Raw genomic sequence first — 9,502 nt, 5'->3', positions numbered from 1 at the left:
ACCATACACAATACACATCACCATACAACACATCACCATACACATACACACACATCACCCTACACATACACATCACCATACACAACACATCACCATACACAACACATCACCATACACACACACATCACCATACACAACACATCATCACCATACACATACATCACCATACAATACACATCACCATACACAACACATCACCACACAATACACATCACCACTACACAACACATCACCATACACACATCACCACACAATCACACACACACCACCACACAACACATCACCATATCACACACACATCACACACAACACATCACATACACCACACACATCACACCACCACACACATCACCACATACACATCATACTACACAACACATCACCATAATACATACCACCACCACACACAACACATCACCATACACCACACATCACACACAACACACCACCACACACATACACACATCACCATACACCACACATCATCACACACATCACACACACCACACACACACATCACCACCACACACACATCACCATACGTCACACATCACACCACCACAACACATCACCCTACACACATACATACACACATCACACACCACACACACATCACCATACCGTCGCACGTCACACACCACCACCAGTGAACCAGTTACAGCAAGTTATTAACATTATGAGGAATGACGTATGGGCGAATACCGCCACTTCACGTCACTGTAGCTGCCGATAACACTACAGCCACTGGATCCGGGGATTAAACAATTGTGTGAATGTAGTTTTAAGCCGGAATCAGCAAATGCAGCTATTTCGCAAGTTCTTTTTTAAGCACGATCAAGCAAACAAGAGGTTTTAATATTCTCTCATACCAGCTATACTGTTACGTCATATTACAGTTCTACGCAACTGAGATACGATGACATGTGTCAACCAAGTAAGCGAGCCTGACCACCCGATCCCGTTAGTCGGCTCTTTTAAGCACACATGGGTTGCTGAAGACCAATTCTAACCCGGGTTTTACGGGGTTATGTTGTTAGAGTCAGAGGATGTGAAATTTAGAAGTTGCATATTATATGAACTCTTCAGTGAAGTCAGTCTGATATTGTACCTGACAGGACTTTGTTTGAAATCCAAGGCGTTGACGTTGAAGTTGACGTTGAAGTTGACGGTTGGACACAGAATGTAGACGGTCGAGACGACACAGAGGTGGAGCACTGGATAGATTCAGAAAATAACATGATGTTGGCCCTTAGGAGAACTGATCGCAATTTACATAGATATAGATAGATATAACACGACGAGAAGAAATCATTTTTCTTTGCATGTAACAACACTATTTTAAAGGGGAAAATATTGACAATTTTTAAAACGTCTAAAATGGGTTTAAGGTTGGGTCTTGTAAATACATTTACCTGGAGTTATTACCATATTATACATATTATATCAATGGGGATTTTCTAACACAATTACTAAAGTTATTCTCAACGTGTATTTGATATAGCATCCGTCATTTCATGTACAACAAATTCCCTGGAATTACTTGTGTCTTTTTTAATAATTATTCTTTGTACACTCGACGGATATCCTTGTGCAATGTTTAGATTGCTATCAACCATCCTATGTGCTATAACGCACATTCCCATCGCTGTACCTAACTGACCCTCTCCCCCGCCCGTGAATACATCGGCATTATATTGTTACACACGCACACACGCACGTACGCGGAATAAAGGGGCAAAAATACATCTGAATCATTGTGACAGAAATGACAGTAGTTTCCATAAAAAGCATGTGGTATTCATGTTCTTCCAAATACCGAGCTCCTCTCAAATTTTTTAGAATTGTTATTTAACATATTTCACTAGGGGCCCGTTCCTGAAACAAAATAAATTGGTGTTCTAATTTCGCTTGACTGAGGAAGGCGATTCAAATCACTTCCTTCAGTGGCATTTAGACTGACTGAGTTTAGTTTTACGCCGCTTTTAGCAATATTCCAGCAATATCACGGCGGGGGACACCAGAAATGGGCTTCACACATTGTGCCCATGTGGGGAATCGAACCCGGGTCTTCGGCGTGACGAGCCAACGCTTTAACCACTTGGCTATGGATAGACAAGTTGTTTTATTGCAGTTATTCTATATTTATTGTCGCATCCACTGCAATAAAGAAGTTGTCTATCCATAAAAAAGTGTTCCTCTTCGTGATTCAAACAGTATTTACAATAACCGAGTGATAGCCCTATGCCGTGTATCTCTTAAAAAATATTCACTTTTGTACTTCATTGTATTACGAATACATTAGTCAGGGCCTCAAGCTGGTTTTAGGATCTGTCACATGTTGTTTGTGCAAAATTGCCTCTATTCACCCAGCAGAAAATGGGTACCCGGTTGGACAAAGTCATGTGCCTATAACCTTCTAGCGCCTAACAGGCAGCTTGGGTTATCTGGGGGTAATACTGTTCCCCCCTAAACTGTATATGCGCCGTTGAATATCCTCATATTGAATACCAGGCGCCATATAAATCCACTATATATTATATCTATGAAACCTTATGTAAAACGTGTGGGATAATTTCTGATTACTGCAAATGTGGTGTGCGCCAATGATGTTTACTGCGTCGATTTATATTCTCCTTTTTTACCCTAAAGAAGTTACCATGAATACGTCAATGCTGCATCCCGATTTTGAAACGTTTCCTTCCCGTATTTTCAGATGGTGTTATGTTTTCAAGCACAGCGGGTATTTCAGAAATCAAACGGATTTTTGACAATGTTATTACGACAAATGGAGACACACAGTTACCATGTATAAACTTTAATTCGTGTTAAAAATAACTTCAATTTGTCCCAAAATATTACACGTAAAATCTTTGAAGTAAACACCTCTATAAATACTTGCGTGTGTATTTCAATAGGACCCTCACCATTGTTTGTTTACCCACATCTAGTCCCAGAAGTGAAGTTATTTAAAACTATATCTCTAACACAAATGGAATAAAAATACAGAGGGACGCCAAACCCAAGGTTAGAACATAAATCACAATAGAATTGTGTTGTATACATTTTTAATTCACTCTCTGGGGTATAGAAGACAGTAGTGGAGGAGATGGATCAAGACAAGGTTATACTGAGAGTAAAGGAAAATACTCAGTGTCTTGTTTATACAAGTTACATCACACCTTTATCAATATCAAGCCGGGGGACGCCAGAAATGGGCTTCACGCATTGTACCCATGTGGGGAATCGAACCCGGGTCTTCGGCGTGACGAGCGAACGCTGTAACCACTGGGCTACCCGCGGCCCCCACTTTTCAAAAGTAATCACATACCAATTGCTTGATTGCCATTCTGGAATTTGGTTAGTCAATACTGAAGAGTTCGACTTACACCGTTGTCAAGCCATAAGTGATTTTAAAAGTTGTGATAAAAGTGATAACGATGTATGAATCTATACCGGAAGGTCGCTCTATGGCGTACACAAAAACTGGTTATCCATTAAGTGATAACGATGTATGAATCTCTACCGGAAGGTCGCTCTATGGCGTACACAAACAGTGGTTATCCATTAAGTGATAACGATGTATGAATCTCTACCGGAAGGTCGCTCTATGGCGTACACAAACAGTGGTTATCCATTAAGTGATAACGATGAATGAATCTCTACCGGAAGGTCGCTCTATGGCGTACACAAACAGTGGTTATCCATTAAGTGATAACGATGTATGAATCTATACCGGAAGGTCGCTCTATGGCGTACACAAACAGTGGTTATCCATTAAGTGATAACGATGTATGAATCTATACCGGAAGGTCGCTCTATGGCGTACACAAACAGTGGTTATCCATTAAGTGATAACGATGTATGAATCTATACCGGAAGGTCGCTCTATGGCGTACACAAACAGTGGTTATCCATTAAGTGATAACGATGTATGAATCTATACCGGAAGGTCGCTCTATGGCGTACACAAAAACTGGTTATCCATTAAGTGATAACGATGTCTGAATCTATACCGGAAGGTCGCTCTATGGCGTACACAAACAGTGGTTATCCATTAAGTGATAACGATGTATGAATCTATACGGGAAGGTCGCTCTATGGCGTACACAAACAGTGGTTATCCATTAAGTGATAACGATGTATGAATCTATACGGGAAGGTCGCTCTATGGCGTACACAAACAGTGGTTATCCATTAAGTGATAACGATGTCTGAATCTATACCGGAAGGTCGCTCTATGGCGTACACAAACAGTGGTTATCCATTAAGTGATAACGATGTCTGAATCTCTACTGGAAGGTCGCTCTATGGCGTACACAAAAAGTGGTTATCCATTAAGTGATAACGATGTCTGAATCTCTACCGGAAGGTCGCTCTATGGCGTACACAAACAGTGGTTATCCATTAAGTGATAACGATGTCTGAATCTATACCGGAAGGTCGCTCTATGGCGTACACAAACAGTGGTTATCCATTAAGTGATAACGATGTCTGAATCTATACCGGAAGGTCGCTCTATGGCGTACACAAACAGTGGTTATCCATTAAGTGATAACGATGTCTGAATCTCTACCGGAAGGTCGCTCTATGGCGTACACAAAAAGTGGTTATCCATTAAGTGATAACGATGTCTGAATCTCTACCGGAAGGTCGCTCTATGGCGTACACAAACAGTGGTTATCCATTAAGTGATAACGATGTCTGAATCTATACCGGAAGGTCGCTCTATGGCGTACACAAACAGTGGTTATCCATTAAGTGATAACGATGTCTGAATCTCTACCGGAAGGTCGCTCTATGGCGTACACAAACAGTGGTTATCCATTAAGTGATAACGATGTCTGAATCTATACCGGAAGGTCGCTCTATGGCGTACACAAACAGTGGTTATCCATTAAGTGATAACGATGTCTGAATCTCTACCGGAAGGTCGCTCTATGGCGTACACAAACAGTGGTTATCCATTAAGTGATAACGATGTATGAATCTATACCGGAAGGTCGCTCTATGGCGTACACAAACAGTGGTTATCCATTAAGTGATAACGATGTATGAATCTATACCGGAAGGTCGCTCTATGGCGTACACAAACAGTGGTTATCCATTAAGTGATAACGATGTCTGAATCTATACCGAAGGTCGCTCTATGGCGCATTACAAACAGTGGTTATCCATTAAGTGATAACGATGTCTGAATCTATACCGGAAGGTCGCTCTATGGCGTACACAAAACAGTGGTTATCCATTAAGTGATAACGATGTCTGAATCTATACCGAAGGTCGCTTCTATGGCGCATACAAACAGTGGTTATCCATTAAGTGATAACGATGTCTGAATCTCTACCGAAGGTCGCTTCTATGGCGTACACAAAAAAGTGGTTATCCATTAAGTGATAACGATGTCTGAATCTCTACCGGAAGGTCGCCTCTATGGCGCATTACAAACAGTGGTTATCCATTAAGTGATAACGATGTTCTGAATCTATACCGGAAGGTCGCTCTATGGCGCATTACAAACAGTGGTTATCCATTAAGTGATAACGATGTCTGAATCTATACCGAAGGTCGCTTCTATGGCGCATAACACAAAAGTGGTTATCCATTAAGTGATAACGATGTCTGAATCTCTACCGAAGGTCGCTTCTATGGCGTACACAAAAAGTGGTTATCCATTAAGTGATAACGATGTCTGAATCTCTACCGGAAGGTCGCTCTATGGCGTACACAAACAGTGGTTATCCATTAAGTGATAACGATGTCTGAATCTATACCGGAAGGTCGCTTCTATGGCGTACACAAACAGTGGTTATCCATTAAGTGATAACGATGTCTGAATCTATACCGAAGGTCGCTCTATATGCGCATACAAACAGTGGTTATCCATTAAGTGATAACGATGTCTGAATCTCTACCGAAGGTCGCTCTATGGCGCACACAAACAGTGGTTATCCATTAAGTGATAACGATGTCTGAATCTATACCGGAAGGTCGCTTCTATGGCGACACAAACAGTGGTTATCCATTAAGTGATAACGATGTCTGAATCTATACCGAAGGTCGCTTCTATGGCGTACACAAACAGTGGTTATCCATTAAGTGATAACGATGTCTGAATCTATACCGAAAAGTCGCCATGGCGCATACACAAACAGTGGTTATCCATTAAGTGATAACGATGTCTGAATCTATACCGAAGGTCGCCGCATGGCGTTACACAAACAGTGGTTATCCATTAAGTGATAACGATGTCTGAATCTATACCGAAGGTCGCCTCTATGGCGCATACACAAACAGTGGTTATCCATTAAGTGATAACGATGTCTGAATCTATACCGGAAGGTCGCCTCTATGGCGTACACAAACAGTGGTTATCCATTAAGTGATAACGATGTCTGAATCTATACCGGAAGGTCGCTCTATGGCGCATACACAAACAGTGGTTATCCATTAAGTGATAACGATGTATGAATCTCTACCGAAGGTCGCTCTATGGCGTACACAAACAGTGGTTATCCATTAAGTGATAACGATGTCTGAATCTATACCGGAAGGTCGCTCTATGGCGTACACAAACAGTGGTTATCCATTAAGTGATAACGATGTATGAATCTATACGGGAAGGTCGCTCTATGGCGTACACAAACAGTGGTTATCCATTAAGTGATAACGATGTCTGAATCTATACCGGAAGGTCGCCTCTATGGCGCATTACACAAACAGTGGTTATCCATTAAGTGATAACGATGTATGAATCTATACGGAAGGTCGCTCTATATGGCGATTACAAACAGTGGTTATCCATTAAGTGATAACGATGTCTGAATCTATACCGGAAGGTCGCCTCTATGGCGCATTACACAAACAGTGGTTATCCATTAAGTGATAACGATGTATGAATCTCTACCGGAAGGTCGGCTCTATAAGTGCATTACAAACAGTGGTTATCCATTAAGTGATAACGATGTCTGAATCTCTACCGAAGGTCGCCGCTCTATGGCTGCATACAAACAGTGGTTATCCATTAAGTGATAACGATGTATGAATCTATACGGGAAGGTCGCTCTATGGCGTACACAAACAGTGGTTATCCATTAAGTGATAACGATGTATGAATCTATACCGAAGGTCGGCTCTGTATGCACACAAACAGTGGTTATCCATTAAGTGATAACGATGTATGAATCTATACCGGAGAAGGTCGCCTTCTATGGCGCATTACAGAAACAGTGGTTATCCATTAAGGATAACGATGTATGAATCTATACCGGAAGGTCGCTCTGTATGCATGCATTACAAAACAGTGGTTATCCATTAAGTGATAACGATGTATGAATCTATACCGAAGGTCAGCTCTATATCGCGTACACAAACAGTGGTTATCCATTAAGTGATAACGATGTATGAATCTATACCGGAAGGTCGCTCTATGGCGCATTACAAACAGTGGTTATCCATTAAGTGATAACGAAGGTGTATGAATCTATACCGAAGGTCGCTATACGGAAGTATGCGGCGCATACACAAACAGTGGTTATCCATTAAGTGATAACGATGTATGAATCTATACCGGAAGGTCGCTCTTCTACAAACATTACACAAACAGTGGTTATCCATTAAGTGATAACGATGTATGAATCTATACCGGAAGGTCGCTTCTATGGCGCATTACAAAACAGTGGTTATCCATTAAGTGATAACGATGTATGAATCTATACGAAGGTCGGAAGGTCGCTGGTTATCTATGGCGACACAAACAGTGGTTATCCATTAAGTGATAACGATGTATGAATCTATACCGGAAGGTCGCCGGCATGGCATTACACAAACAGTGGTTATCCATTAAGTGATAACGATGTATGAATCTATACCGGAAGGTCGCTTCTATGGCGCATACACAAACAGTGGTTATCCATTAAGTGATAACGATGTATGAATCTATACCGGAAGGTCGCTCTATGGCGCATTACAAACAGTGGTTATCCATTAAGTGATAACGATGTATGAATCTATACCGAAGGTCGCTTCTATGGCACACAAAACAGTGGTTATCCATTAAGTGATAACGATGTATGAATCTATACCGAAGGTCGCCTATGTGCATTACACAAACAGTGGTTATCCATTAAGTGATAACGATGTCTGAATCTATACCGAAGGTCGCTTCTATGGCGCATTACACAAACAGTGGTTATCCATTAAGTGATAACGATGTATGAATCTATACCGGAAGGTCGCTCTATGGCGCATTACACAAACAGTGGTTATCCATTAAGTGATAACGATGTCTGAATCTATACCGGAAGGTCGCTCTATGCGATGCATTACAAACAGTGGTTATCCATTAAGTGATAACGATGTCTGAATCTCTACCGAAGGTCGCCTATGGTACACAAACACAAAACAGTGGTTATCCATTAAGTGATAACGATGTCTGAATCTATACCGAAGGTCGCTTCTATGGCGCATTACACAAACAGTGGTTATCCATTAAGTGATAACGATCTATACCGTCTGAATCTATACCATTATGAAGGTCGCTGAATCTATGAAGGTCGCTCTATGGCTGCGACAAAACAGTGGTTATCCATTAAGTGATAACGATGTCTGAATCTATACCGGAAGGTCGCCTATGGCGCATTACAAACAGTGGTTATCCATTAAGTGATAACGATGTCTGAATCTATACCGAAGGTCGCCTATGGCGCATCTAATAAACAGTGGTTATCCATTAAGTGATAACGATGTCTGAATCTATACCGAAGGTCGCTTCTATGGCGCATTAATAAACAGTGGTTATCCATTAAGTGATAACGATGTCTGAATCTATACCGTGGTTAAGGTCGCTGAATCTATACCGGCGCTCTATTTACACAAACAGTGGTTATCCATTAAGTGATAACGATGTCTGAATCTATACCGAAGGTCGCCTCTATGGCGCATACACCAAACAGTGGTTATCCATTAAGTGATAACGATGTCTGAATCTATACCGGAAGGTCGCTCTATGGCATTACACAAACAGTGGTTATCCATTAAGTGATAACGATGTCTGAATCTATACCGGAAGGTCGCCGGCGGCGTACATGGCGCATAACAAACAGTGGTTATCCATTAAGTGATAACGATGTCTGAATCTATACCGAAGGTCGCTTCTATGGCGCGTTACACAAACAGTGGTTATCCATTAAGGATAACGATGTCTGAATCTATACCGGAAGGTCGCTTCTATGGCGCACACAAACAGTGGTTATCCATTAAGTGATAACGATGTCTGAATCTATACCGAAGGTCGCTTCTATGCATGCATACACAAACAGTGGTTATCCATTAAGTGATAACGATGTATGAATCTATACCGGAAGGTCGCTTCTATGGCGCATTACCAAACAGTGGTTATCCATTAAGTGATAACGATGTCTGAATCTATACCGAAGGTCGCCTCTATGGCGCATGGTTACAAACAGTGGTTATCCATTAAGTGATAACGATGTATGAATCTATA

Source organism: Haliotis rubra, unplaced genomic scaffold, assembly GCF_003918875.1.
Source record: "Haliotis rubra isolate DU_JTF1 unplaced genomic scaffold, ASM391887v1 Scf567, whole genome shotgun sequence".
In the NCBI taxonomy this organism is placed as follows: domain Eukaryota; kingdom Metazoa; phylum Mollusca; class Gastropoda; order Lepetellida; family Haliotidae; genus Haliotis; species Haliotis rubra.
The sequence above is the reverse complement of the archived record's forward strand: the minus strand, read 5'-3'. Positions refer to the sequence as shown.